Genomic DNA, 14,141 nt, shown 5'->3' on the forward strand with positions numbered 1-14,141 from the left:
GAGGGTTAATATGTTGTGGGGTTGTTAACCAATGTCATAAAACAACATGTGTACTACTGTTTCATGAGAAACTATTTGTTCAGTAAGCCTTCACCTGAAGTACAATAAAAAAAATAAAAAACTAAAAAATTAAAAAAAAAATCTCATTGTTAAAATGCATAAATCTTACAGTGGCATTTGTGTCGATGACATTATAATTATTTAAGAGAGTAAATGAATTTAAACTTCCAATATATAATTTGTAAAATTTAAAATACACAATTCTGAATCTTCTAAGCCAGAAGATTTAGAGTTGTATTTTAGTGGATAGATAAAGGATGAGGTTTTAAGAGAAAATATCTGGGAGATTTGCTTTGGGAAAAATGTGTCTAAGCTTCTGGAAATAGGATTGAATAAACTACACGGTATGTGAATATACAATCACTCATTTCAAGAGGTATAGCACATACATAGCATATTAGCTTAAAAAAAAGATTCTAGTTTCTGTCTTTAACAGTTTATTATCAAGTTGGTAAGACGTAAGGATAATTTTTAAAATAGCAGTTAAAATAATGCTTAAGCATACCTATAAAGCAGCACACACTGAAGCACCCACCAGTGCAGAGCAAACTGAATAAATACAGTGGTGTGATACAGAGGAGAGAGCACAGCTTTGGAGTCAGGCAGAACTAAGTTCAAATCCTGCCTCTGCCACTTCCTGCCTATGTGACCTTGTTGCTTTACTTCTGTGTGCCTCGATTTTCCTGTATTAAACAGGTATAGAAGTGTTTACTTTGCAAAATAATTGCAGTATTATATGTAAAGTTCCTGGCACTGTGCTGTTCAATGGGTGGTAAGTTGTTAAAGTAATAACAGAATGATAAGGAATGATCTGAATAATTTGGAAATAAATGATCAACAAAGAGTGATGGAGTAAAATAAGCAAATGAGCAAATGTATTAACATTGCTTTTGCTTGGTTCTTTAGAGATTAATTTACTGTACAAGGCCATACTATGACATTTTCCTGATCCAGCATATACATCCATCCTCTCCCCTCCCCCCCTCTTACTTTTTTTGATTTATTCCTTTCTTCGGCAGTAATGCTTGGTAGCAACTAGGTGTACAAAATCTCTATCCGTATGGGAGTTATGGTCTATAGTATAAGAGACATGAAGAACAGGTAAAGAAACAAGTAATTTCAAATCGGGAAATGCAATGAAGGAAATGAATTAGGGACTGAGAAGGAGAATATCCAGCTGGGGGATGTGGATTAGATGCCAGGTCTATATAAATCAAGTACTTTTTTGTTTCAATTAGTGCCACTTCCACATTGATTAGGAGATTGGTAAAGACGTGAAATAGTAAGGGACGGGTTTTCATGTAAGTTATCATCTTCCATCGAACTACACCATAGTCTGGCTTTTGAGATTACTTTCTTCTTTAAATAAAATGAAAAAAACAAACAGTAAAATGTCAAAAACCCACTTTCTATTTATTATCCGGAAAAAGTATTAGCATTTCTCTTCACTAGAAAAAAAAATCAGTAAGAAAGGAAAAGGACATCTATGAGTTTACAGGAAAAAACACCAAAGTCATGTGTGTTCTATTGCCTGTTTTTGTGATTATCACTCTAACACTACCGTGAGGCATTGACTAGTAAATACTAACAATCTTCTGAATTTTGCCCATTCCTTTGGGATGATATATCCTAACAACAGAATATATTCTTAAAATATTACAGTTTTCTAGAGATATTTTGTCTTTGGCTTGAGGCACTGATGGCTTTGTAAGAGTGAAGAAAGTTGCACTGATTTTAAGCAAAGAATAAGAACGGGAAACTACAGAGTTCCAATGAACCAGAAAACATTTTATAAAGATAAGAGGTTGCAAATAACTGCAGTTTGAAAAGGCATTCGTATACTCCGTCTTGCAAAAGCATTATTTTGTTAGACTAAGGACTTCAACCACCTGGCAAGGCTATCCGTTGTCCTGACTTACTGTAGGATTAGTTCTGCAGTCCTCTATTAGAATGGATTGAGGTTGGCGACAATAATGCTGGTTTCCACTGGGGGAAAAATGCCTGCAAATATATATGCATATATTTTCCCCAAAACTTCTGTGATAAACGTTTGAGAGGGCAGAAGCATATGGGAATAAAACACTGGCAAAGATGAAGTGTCAGACACCATGCAGAGAGGCGTCCTTACATGGGCTGCTATCCTAACAGAGAGAAATGAAGTTCTGATACATTCTGTAACATGAATGAACCCTGAAAACATTACACTGGGCAAAATAAGTTATGCAAAAGGACAAATACTCTATGTACCACACTTATATGAAATACATAGTATAAGGCAAATACATAGAGGCCAAAACTTACTGGTGGTTGTCATGGACTATGGGGGTGGGAAAAGAGGCAGTTATTACTTAAGGGGTACTGAGTTTCTGTTTAGGGGATGAAAAACGTGACAGTGAATAGGGGTGATGGCTGCACAACATGCTGAATATAGTTAGTGTCACTGAATTGTACACTTAAAAATAGTTAAAATGGCAAATGTTTTACATTTTAACACAATTAAAAAAACAGATGGGACAAATATCAAACAAAAAGCATAATGGTAGACAAAAGCTCAACATATATCAGTAATTGCATAAAATGTAAATAAAGACTCCAAGTAAAAGACCAAAAATATTAACCTCTCAACTTGCACTGATTTCTCCATTTCACTAGTCATTTCTATCATTTCCCTAGTCTCTAAGGGAATAGAGCCTCAGCAGTTATTCTTCATGAGGGCAAGGAAGTGCCTAATGTTTGCCTCTGGTTATCAGATATGTTGATAGAGTTTATATGAGAAGGAATGAAATATGCTCCATGAGTAAATAAATTTTGGATTTGCATGGGTTAAAATAGGTAATATTTCTTTACTGCAGGACTTCTAAGAGCCTTTAATATACTAATAACCAGTTGCCATCGAGTCGATTCTGACTCCTAGGGACCCTATAGGACAGAGTAGAACTGCCCCATAGGGTTTCTAAGGAGCAGCTGGTGGATTCGAACTGCCAGCCTTTTGGTTAGCAGCCAAGCTCTTAACCACTGTACCACCAGGGCTCCTTAATATACTAATAGGTTTAGGGAGTCCCCACGATTGAGAATATAGCATGCAAAGTTTCCCAAAAGTGTTAGATCTTGGAATCTCTCCACATTCTGTTTGGTGTTTTTGAGAAATATCTTACAAGACTGGTGCTGTTTGGTATATACTTTGGGGACTGTTGGCCTTGAGCTTAAGGACTTCACATGGTGTGTGAGGCTCTGTTTATACCAGGGACAATTGAAGATTACTCAGCTTTAGGGTTAAAAGAGAAGACACTAAAGAAAGGAGAACAATGGTGAAAAAGGACAGAGGGCATGGGCATTCCTGTTGACTATTGCCCAACTTTATCTCGGGTTAGTCATAGGCACAGGCATTATGGTGCATAACTGGGGCAGCATGTGTCTACAAACATCCGGTGTGAAATGAAGTCACCATGGCAGAATGCAGGAAGTATTTTGAATTGAAGGGAACGTTGTAAGTATGGTATCATTGAGTATTGCAGCTAAAAGCCTGCATTATGTTAGTGGCTCTTGGATAAAACCACATCATTTAAAACAGTGTCATAATTACTATGCAGATGTCGCTGCATCTGATGATTGTGTTGTATTTGGCAATCTCACGTCTCATTTAGAGTATATTTTAGGTCAAGGAATCTTGAGACTTGTAATGTTTAGAAGAGTAATGATACTAGGTTCTAGTTTTTATCCTTTCTTATTCTACAAAGTTTATTTTAAAAATAGTTTTTGTTTATATGAAGACAGTTGTAATCAAAGAAATGCTAAAGACTAAGGAAATTTATTTGACCTAACAATTATGGTATGAAATATGGCCAGTGACTCTGGAAATTTATTTTTTTTTTTCTACATGGTAACTTAGTACTGTTTTTATATATTAGCCTGTTTTTTGGAAAAGGGGTGTACAAACAAATAGGTATCCTGAAATAAATGGGCCAGTACTCAGCTGGTCATTAAAGCCATTAAACACAGCACTGAGATAATTTGTCCATTTTTGTCGAAGTCGTAATGTTAGACTGTCACAAGTAAAAACTGTCATAGGAGGTTTTTGTTTTTTATTTATTTTTTTCTGTTTCAGATCCTCAACCATAGACACCATACAAATTGAAGTAGCTATTATCTGCAGCTCAAAGTTAGAGTCAACCTTGTAGAACACATTAATTTGAATATCATAAAATTATCTAAGACAGGCGTTAAAATATTTCCCACTTTTATAAAAGCCTTTCTATCAGTGTAGAATGTAAACAGTGACCTTGGATGACTTGTACTGCTCTAAGAGTTAGCAGTCAAAGTTATTTGTTGATCTGGCCGTTGGCAAAGCCAAAGCCTAGGGCGTTTGATATCTAAGTAGAGTATTATAAGTAAGAAACTCTGGCTTCTTGTTTTGAAAATGCTACCTATTCAACTGTATTAAAGAAAATGTCAGGAAAATTCCAAAAGGAAGAATTAATTGGTTGACTCTATTTCAAGCAATCAGAGGTCTTAGAGATCATCTAATCCAACTTCCTCCTATTTTAGGTAAATAAACTGAGGTCTTGATAACATGGTTTGAGTGTGGTCAATCAGCTAGGTAGGGTCTGCCTCAGAGCCTAGGTCTTCAGACCCCAAGGCTAGAGCCCATTTCTGCATCATCTGCTTCCTCAATTTTTGTTGCCCAGCCACAGTGAAGTCCTGATGGAAAGAAATGCCTGGTTAGAGCAAATGTAGCTAGGTATAGGAATGAGCAAGTTTCCTAAGCTCCTCAGTGATGATGACAAGGCTACAAACAAAAGAGATTGAGCCAGTAGAAATTGGTGGATTTTCTTCTTTATAGCACCATTGTTTTTCATGTGCCTTAAAATAATGTGAGTGTACATTTTTGTGTCCTGGATGTATTCCTGACAGGTTGTATGGAAATCACGGTTTTGTAAATGGAAATGTATTTATGAACATAACCAGGAACCACTATCTAAAGGAGTCTTGTGGTAACTTTCTCTGTAAAATTATTCTTTTTAAATATGAAACACTAAACTTACCTGTTTGTAATGCAAATAGTTAGGTGGTGGAGGTTTGTTGTTTTTTTTTTACTTTTAACGAGAAAGTTTCACTTCAGCTTGCTTCAACCTGGTAAAAAAGTCTAGATTCTGACGTGTCTGTTGTCCCGTGACCCCGTCCCCTCTGCCTTTACCCCTGTGTCTCCAGTTTTTTCTCTACCTTCTTTTGGTTTTGGAAAGTTTTCTTGAGTACCTAGCATTCTGGAAGTGAACTCACAACCCAGATACCACTATTCACTATTAATCTATTAATTTATGTAATTTGTACACTTCTCTTGGCTTGTTCCTTCCCCATCTTCTCTCTCCCCTCTCCTATTTTTTATTTTTAATTCAACAGAAGACTTTGAAAGCTCCTGAGTCAGTCCTTGGTCACTTTTCAGCCCGTTGTGCATGAGTAATTGACTTTGGCTAGACACACCAAAATTAAATTATCAGATTGCATTGGCTTTAACAGAATTGCACTGGCATTCTTGTTACTCTTCATAATGCATTTCCCATAGAATTTTATTGTAATTGTCAGATGAGGGTGGGGGTGGGGGGGCTTGTAGTCATACTGATTGACTTTACAGCAAAATTGCTTCTGTTGAATCCACACATCTAATTCAGTTTAATGCAATGGAAAGAGCCCTGTAATGTGAGGCAGCTGAGCTGATTCCTATTTCTTGGGTAAATTTTATAACTTCCAGTTTCTTTATAGATACAGGAGTTGGAATAGGTGCTCTGTAAGGTTTGTTTCTAGTTGTTAATTCCGTGACTACTGAATAGGTCTTCAACTCAATTAAGTGGAAGATTCTGTGTAAAGGTGTTTTCTCTTAACTAACTAGGTAGCAGTCAACATCATCTTGCTGAACAGGTTGGCTCCATTTCTCCTGAAGTTATCTTTCTTGTGCCAATTCTCCCTCAACTATTCTCAATCAGCTATCTTGCCTATTTGGTCAGCAAGAACAGGAAGAAGCCTTTCTCGCTTCAATCCCTCACCAAGTATTTTTGTGAGAGTGTTTTTGTTAATCTGTTCCAAACAGTCTTATTTCTGTAGCACTTAGCAATTTATCTAAAGATCCATGTAAATGCTTCTCTTAGGATCATAGAACAAACTTAAAAGCTGTCTCCAGAAAACTAGCTCTAGTCATCTGTATATATTTCTATAATAGAGTCTTCTAGAATTTTAGAAATGCAGAGAGAATGCAATCATGATAATTTTCATGTATATTAAGGCTTCAGTAGTTTTAATTGTGAAAACCAGTTATCCCACAAATTAAACTGTTAGTAAGATAAATGCATGCTTTGTATTAAAGCTGACAGAGCAGTGACTGATAAAATCTAGTCACTGATCTAAAGCCAATACAACCAATTAGGTGACCTTCAATGCCTTTTAATTACCATTTCTGAATAGATTTCTATTACTAGAGAAAGAAAGACTTTAGGAAGATGAAACTGTAAAAACAGCAGTATTAGTATACAAATCTGAAAAATTGATGGTCATATAATCTTTTTATCAGGAGTGGGAAATTCACCTAAGCTAAAATGTTAAAATACAGTGAAATTGCTAGTATCTTTTGCATGAAGATTTATGAAATATACATTACACATTTCCATTTTCTGTCTCAGCTAAGGCCCATTTCATCCTAAACTAACCTAGATCCAGTTTTTATGTCTTTAGGAGTACCATTTATAAGTTGGCATTTAATAGGATTTCTTTTATGACCTAAAACAAATGCTGTCTGATCATCTCTTGTCAGATAAGAGAAGCAGCATTGATTGAAGCTGGATGAATACATTTTACTGCCTAATAATATTCTGGATCCATACTAGCCAACAACACCCACTTTTCTCTGAGTTTAGCCCAAACTGATGATACTAACTTAATCATTAGATGCTCGTTAAACCACATACCTCAATTGTATATTATTTTTCAGGAATCCTAAGTTTTCTCTTGGAATTGTTATCCAGAAGGCCAGAGATAAGTTCAGCTCCCAGTGACATTTAGCAATATCATTATTTCATTAATCTACACTGTAGTTCAGAACAAGTCTTTTAACTGGCAAAATTACGCTGATGTTCTTGAAGAAAAGTCAAACTTTTAATGTATGAAATATTTGGGTACAAACCCACCTTTGAAAATGATAAATTAAAAAAAAATTATAAGTATATTTAATTCTCAAATCCTAGGGTTTCTTGTATTTCTCTAGTGTTCCAGTTTTATAAACTTCTGCTATATATTTCAGTTTACCACAAATATTGTTTCAGTTATGTATGAATAACTTAATTGTTATATTTTCACAGAAAAAGTTCTGCATGATATTGTTTTTGTTTGGTTTGGTTTGGTCTTTTGTACTGTTTGAGTGTTGCTTTGTGGCCTAATGTACATTCAGTTTTAGAGTTCATTATAGACTGGGGTAGAATGTGTATTCTCTAACTGTTTGGTGCAGGGGTCTACATATGTCTATTGGATCAAACTCTTTAATTTTGTTGTTTGACTCATCTAGAATTTATTCTTTTTTTTGCTGCCTGGTCTGTCGGTTACTGAGAGAACTGCATGGGTACCTCACACTACTACTGACCTTTGACAGTTGCTCTTTCCAATCCTCTCCAATTTTACTTTGTATATCTGATGCAGAGCCCTGGTGGCACAGTGGTTAAGAGCTCTACTGCTAACCAAAAGGTTGGCAGTTTGAATCCACCAGCTGCTCCTTGGCAACCCTATAGGCCAGTTCTGCTCTGTCCTGTAGGGTCACTATGAGTCAGAATCGACTCGACGGCAATGGGTTTTTACAGTTATTTGATGCAATGTTATTATTATTTGTATGCAAGTTTGAAAATATCATTTTCAACTGTATTATCTTCAGCTATATTTATATCCAACTGCATTATTTTCCAAAAATAATTTTTTACTGTTATGTAGAATATTTTTTATTCCAGCGTGCTCTTTTGTCCTTACATAAATTATCACTTGCTTCCTTTTGTTCAGTATCTTTTTTATCCTTTTACTTTCAACTGTAATGTGTCATAGTATTTAGTTACATGTCTTATAAAAAGCATAGGAATCCAGATTTCAAAATGGGTACTTTAACTGACATGTTTAGTCTCTTTATATTTATTCTGCTTATTGATATATTTTGATCGATTTCTGCCATTTTATTTTGTGTTGTATGATTACCCCACTATTATCTATGCATTTCAATACTATCTTTCTACTTAGAATTTTCTTTATTTCTTTTTTCTTGTAACTAGTTTCAAAGTTAGTTCCCATGTTTGTAGTTGTTACCCTTAAAAGTTTAAACATAATACCAAATTGAACAAGGTCTACAGTTAATGTTACTTTTTTTAACAAGAAGCTCTACCTACATATTATTGTTGTTCAATATTTAGATTTCACCTTCTTGCAACAAATTATTTTACTGTAGCTTTATATAGTCAGTTATTTTAGATTTAGCCACAAGTTTACCAATTTTTTTGCCCCTTCTCCTATTTTTTTAAAAAAAAGCTAGTTCTTCCTTCTGTATACATTTTATTTCTATCCAAAGCATATATTTGGTAGGTGTGTCACTGATGATCTATAATCAGTAAAATCTCTCAGTCTTTGGGAATGTTTTTTATTTGAACTTCACTTTTGAATGATAACTTATCTGTTTACAGAATTCTGGATTCAGCCTGTATTCTCTCAGCACGCTTAAATTATATTCTGTTGTTGTTTGGCTGCTACTGTTACTATTGAGAGATCAGCTGTCATTCTAATTGGCTTTCTTTTGCAAGTAGTTTGCTTTTTCTTCTGGCTATTTTTAAGTTCTTCTCTGTTTGCTAGCTGTATATTCATTATAATGTGTCTGAGTGGGGGTTTCCTATTATTTATCTACTCAGGGCTTGTTGTTTCATGACTCTGAGAATCATGTAATGTACTTAATTTTTTATTTTTTTAAAACATGTATAACACAACATTTAGTTTTGGAAAATTTGTGGCAATTGCCTCTTCAAGTATTGCTTCAGAGTTATCCATTTTGCAACCTTATTTGCTCTATGGTAAATGTCTTATTTTAGCTTCCAAGCCTTTCAATCTCATTTTGTTTTTTCCCTACCTTACTCTCTTGACAGTGTAGTCTGGATAATTTCTTCCCTCTTTCACTTCACTAATTCTCTCTACCAACCCCCCCCCCGCCCCAGAAAAAAAAACACCCAAATCCATTGCTGTTGAGTCGATTCCAACTCATAGCAAGCCTATAGAACAGCGTAGAACTGCCCCGTAGCATTTCCAAGGAGCGTCTGGTGGATTGGAACTGCCAACCTTTTGGTTAGCAGCTGAGCTCTTAACCACTGCATCACCAGGGCCCCATTCTCTCTACAGGTATGTCTAATCTGCTTAAGTGGTCTATTTAGTTTTAAATTCAATGGATATATTTTTCATTTCTAAAAGTTCTACTTGATTCTTTTCCCGATTTGTCTGTGGTGTCTGATTATTTTCTTTTTTTTTCCTATTGTCAAACACAGTTACTTTCTGAAATTTTAAATTTAAATGAGTCTAATATGTTTTGTCTAAAAGCAGGAAATTTTTAGGATCTGTTACATTTAGAGATCAACTGATGGCTTAAAATTTAAGGCCAATGGCTAGGTGTAATTTTACATAATCTTAATGACCATAACTACTTTTAGACAAACTTGTAACTTCTTATTCTATTCTTCTAGGGTCCCTTCATCTTTATGCTTGCTTTCCCAATCAGATTTTCTTAGGAGATTTCAATTATGTTTTTTCATATAGAGTATTTATATGTTAGTAGGGATAAAAACTGTCATCACAAGAATATAATTCTAACCTATGAAATTTCAGCAGTAGTTATGATAAGACTGTGAACTTGGTGCCTTCCTAATACATTGTTATTCCGTAATGCCAGCTGTCTAACTTATCTGTGTGTAATGCTGAGTCTGGAGGAACTAAAGATTATTCTAACGAACACTCTTTTCAGGGTCACTTTAGTGACCTTACTCATTCTTGATTTCCAGGGGTCAAATAAAAGTAAAGAAGGAGCAAACCTTTATATGTAACAACCACTTATTTACCTGGAGCATGCATTTCATGTGAACATTTTCTAGAGTGTGTATTGAAGGCACAGGTTGTGTTTAGCATTCTTTATTTATAGAATACCTGCAGGAACCAAGTACTGAGTTTTCTGGTATTGACTAAGGTGAATGAGACAGTAAACCTTGCCCTGTAAGGGCAGTAGAGCAGGGGTTGCAATTTTTTTTTTTTCTATAAAAGGCCAGAGAGCAAAGATTTTAGGTTTTGTGGGCTACATATGATCTCTGTTGTATTTTTCTCTCTCTCTCTCTCTTTTTTTTTTTTTTTTTTTTACAACCTTATAAATAAAAACCATTCCTACCTCACATGCCATATAGAAACAGGCTGGACTTGGCCCATAGGTCATAGTTTGCTGACTCCTAAAGCATAGCAGGGTGGTTAAGAACATAAAATTTGGAGCCAGACTGCCTTGTTTAAATCCCAGTTTTTCTACTCACTAATTGTGTGACCTTGGGCAAGCTACTTAAACTTGTTGTGCCTCTGTTTCCTCATTTATAAAGTAGAGGAAGTAAGAGTACCTACCCTAACGGTTTCTTGTGAGGATTAAATGCGTTAATATTTGTAAAGCACTTAGAAAACTGTCTGGTGCAGAGTAGGCACTATATAAGTGTTTGCTGTTATTATTTGCTGTTGTTGGCCCTCAAGAATCTCATAATATCCTTGGAGAGGCAAACAAATATAGATCATTGCAATACAATGTGATCGGTACTGTAGTAACAAGTACTGTAGTAACAAGTACTTAGGAGGCATAGAGGAAGGAGGCACTCAGCTCTGCCTGTAGTAAGAATAGTTCATCATGGGAGTATATGGGAAGATGATGAAACATAAATCCACTGAGATATGTAAAAGCCGTGCTGATATGCCACGTTCAGAATGTGACTTGTATCCTGTGAGTTATTGTCAGTAGTAAAAGATTTTAGGAAGGAGAATGACATCCATTTCATTTTAGAAATGTAGTTACACTTGCTGTAGAGGAATGACCTGGGATGGGGATAGAATGGAGACTTGAGAGGGTGAAGCTAAGGGTGGAGGCAGGGAGACCAATTAGAAAATCACTACAATAAGCCAAGTGATGAATCATGGAGCGGTGTAGAGTGCTTGAAGAGGAAAAGATAGATTTGCAATATATTCAGGAGGGGAAGAATCAATAGGTCCTAATGACTAATTATGGTGGTGGGAATGGAATGGAGTGGATGACTACAGGTTTCAGGCTTGAGTGATTTATTACACGGTCAAGCCACTAACTAAGAAGGGAATAGGAAATAGCAGCCCATTTGGGAACTGCCCCTGCTTGGGAAGCAGTTTCTCTTATAGACTTATGATGGCATGAGGTGTAAGATTATTTGATGAGGTGTTCAGACAGTAAACCTCAGAAAAGAATGCCAAAGAATAGGGAGATGGTTTCCTAATGAAGAAGGAATAAGAACATCCAAAATTCTAGATTTAGTGAAAAGAAATATAAAGGAAGAGTACTTAATTATATAAATAAATATAAAGAGACCATATTTATTTAAATTGCAGACACCTAAAAGTTTTAAAGGAGCCATATGAACAAACAAGAATTTGGCTTAAAATATTCCTGAATATGTTTCAGAAAGTTAATTTTGTTTTTCTGGTTGCTGTGGGGTGCATCATACTCAAAGTACTGGTTTTAAAATAAAATACAGGTGACATAATTTAATAAAGATCAATAAGTTTTTTTTTATAAACAAGAAAGGATTTGTGGTTATTTAGTAATACACCAGTCCTTCCTGCTTGGATTGTACCTCAGTAATACTCTTTTTTACATGATCTCAGCCTATGAATGGCATAGGGTGAGTTACCCTTGTAATTCACAACCATGGAAAATTAGACCCCTAAAACGCTAAGACAAGGGGTGGTTTTGCCGAACACTACTACACAAAGCAAAGATGAAGAGGCTTTTTGATATTAAAATCATCTTTTAATTCTTGCTACCAGGTCTAAAATATTTGGGAAGTTTTATGACCATCTGTTAGTATTAATATCAACAGATCTATAAATTCCACTGCCAGCAGGGAGCTACATGTCTGGCTTATTCTTTGTTTTTTGTATTTAATCTAAGAGACCTGAGCCACGACCAGTAATATCGAAAAGCTGAATCACAGACTATTAACAGGTGGATTGGTCCTGAGAGTTTACAGATTTTAGTCAAATTGGAATTGTTTAGAATTACTTTGTTTAACAATGTCATTTTAGAATGCTGTTGTTATTAGGTGTCATTGAGTTGGTTCCGACTCATAGCGACCCTATGTACAACAGAACGAGACACTGCCTGGTCCTGTGCCATCCTCACAATTGTTGCTATGCTTGAGCCCATAATTGCAGCCACTGTGTCAGTCCATCTCATTGAGGGTCTTCCCCTCTTTTGCTGACCCTCTACATGTCCTTCTCCAGGGACTGGTCCCTCCTTATAACATGTCCAGAGTACCTGAGACGAAGTCTCACCAAACTCGCTTCTAGGAGCATTCTGGCTGTACTTCTTCCAGGACAGATTTTCAAATGTAACTTTAGATAGTACTTTCAAACTTGCCCTTAGGAAAATTTTTCTTCTAATAAGTTGAGCAAGCAGTAAATATGCATAGGCTGTAATTAACTCAGATAAATGCACAAGTGATTACAACAAACATGCATTATTAACTCTGAGGTTGTTATCATGGATGGCACCCTTACTCTTTTTCCTTTGTTGTATAGCTACTAAGTTAGGTAGATAATTACTTTGATCCAGGGTATGTTTTTTTTAATTGTGTTTCTGATAACATCTTTAGTTATGTTAAGAGAACCTCTAAATAGGTAAAAAGTTTTTGAAGCTATACCTTTTATGTCAATCTCCGTGGAGCCATTAAGCTTCATTTATCAACAAAGCTTTAGACCTACTTGTGGAATGAAGTATTTTAGACAATAGATAGTACGATAAAATACAGTTCAACTCTTCAGTAGTTTTCAGGGTAGTAAAAGAAAGATATAAATAATTAGGTAAAATAAAACATCCTGGATTCATTAAAAATGTCTTTATAGCATATAGTAGTAGTAAGGTAATGTGAGAAGGGTTTATAAATGTTATCTATAGGCTACAATGATGGCATAATGTAATAAACCACTAAGCTTGGTGTCTGGCACATGGAAGTATGACATAAATACATAAATATAAGTTTATATTGTATTATGGTCCAAAGATGGGAGTGTTTAATCCCCATGGTGATTTGAGGAAGGGTTTAGAGGGAATGATGAGAGCTTGTATAACCCACAGGTCTTTGTTGGACTGGTTGTGGGCAAGAGAGAGACAGGGTCTGCTGTGATACCCAGTGTTCTGGCATCAGAGAGGCCTGGGTGGATGGTGGTGCTGTTCACTGAGACAGAAAATACAAAAAACGAGCCAATGGGCTGGCGGTGGCAATCATGAGTTCGGTTTGGAATTGCTGAGCCTGCATTGTTCCTGAGACATTGAAACAGCCATACCATGAAGGAGTTGGAAACTTGGAAATGTTATTCAGGTGACAGATCTTGGGCTAGAGATTTTGATTTAGGAGTCATTAGCATGCATGTGAAGTGAGAAGAAAAGAACCCCAGAAACGAGTAGGTTAGCAGCAGGACTAGAGACCCCGTGGAGGTTTCCGTCTTGGCAGTGTTCTGGTGTTAGCACGGCTTATGTTTCTCAGTCTTTCCATTCTGGTTTCTCATTTTACATTTTATATTGTAACATCCTGCAGGTTTCAAAATTACTTATATGGAATGTCTGGATTTTCTCAGAGGAATGGTGTTTTACAACATTTCTTCTCGACAATTCTTAGATATGTAAAGGTTGTATCCCGAAAATAGTATTGAAAATAGTAAAATAGTTGCTTGGATATTCCTTATCTAAGTAGCAGATCTTGAAATGTTTGAAAGTTCTGTTTGACTGCATAGTCACAATTTTGACAGCAATTTCGATGGCA

The 14,141-nt window shown here is 35.7% G+C and overlaps 2 protein-coding genes across 3 annotated transcripts in view; one reads left to right on the top strand and one right to left on the bottom strand.

Annotated features, from left to right (window-relative positions):
• The window catches only part of CTNNA3 (catenin alpha 3), a 1,802,815-nt gene that overhangs the window by 648,974 nt on the left and 1,139,700 nt on the right, over window positions 1-14,141 (top strand). The gene's annotated exons all lie outside the window — the stretch shown is intronic.
• Window positions 1-14,141, bottom strand: part of LRRTM3 (leucine rich repeat transmembrane neuronal 3) — a 201,937-nt gene that overhangs the window by 115,957 nt on the left and 71,839 nt on the right. The window lies entirely within an intron of this gene.

The sequence above is a fragment of the Trichechus manatus genome, unplaced genomic scaffold (genome assembly GCF_000243295.1).
Source record: "Trichechus manatus latirostris isolate Lorelei unplaced genomic scaffold, TriManLat1.0 scaffold00163, whole genome shotgun sequence".
Taxonomy (NCBI): domain Eukaryota; kingdom Metazoa; phylum Chordata; class Mammalia; order Sirenia; family Trichechidae; genus Trichechus; species Trichechus manatus.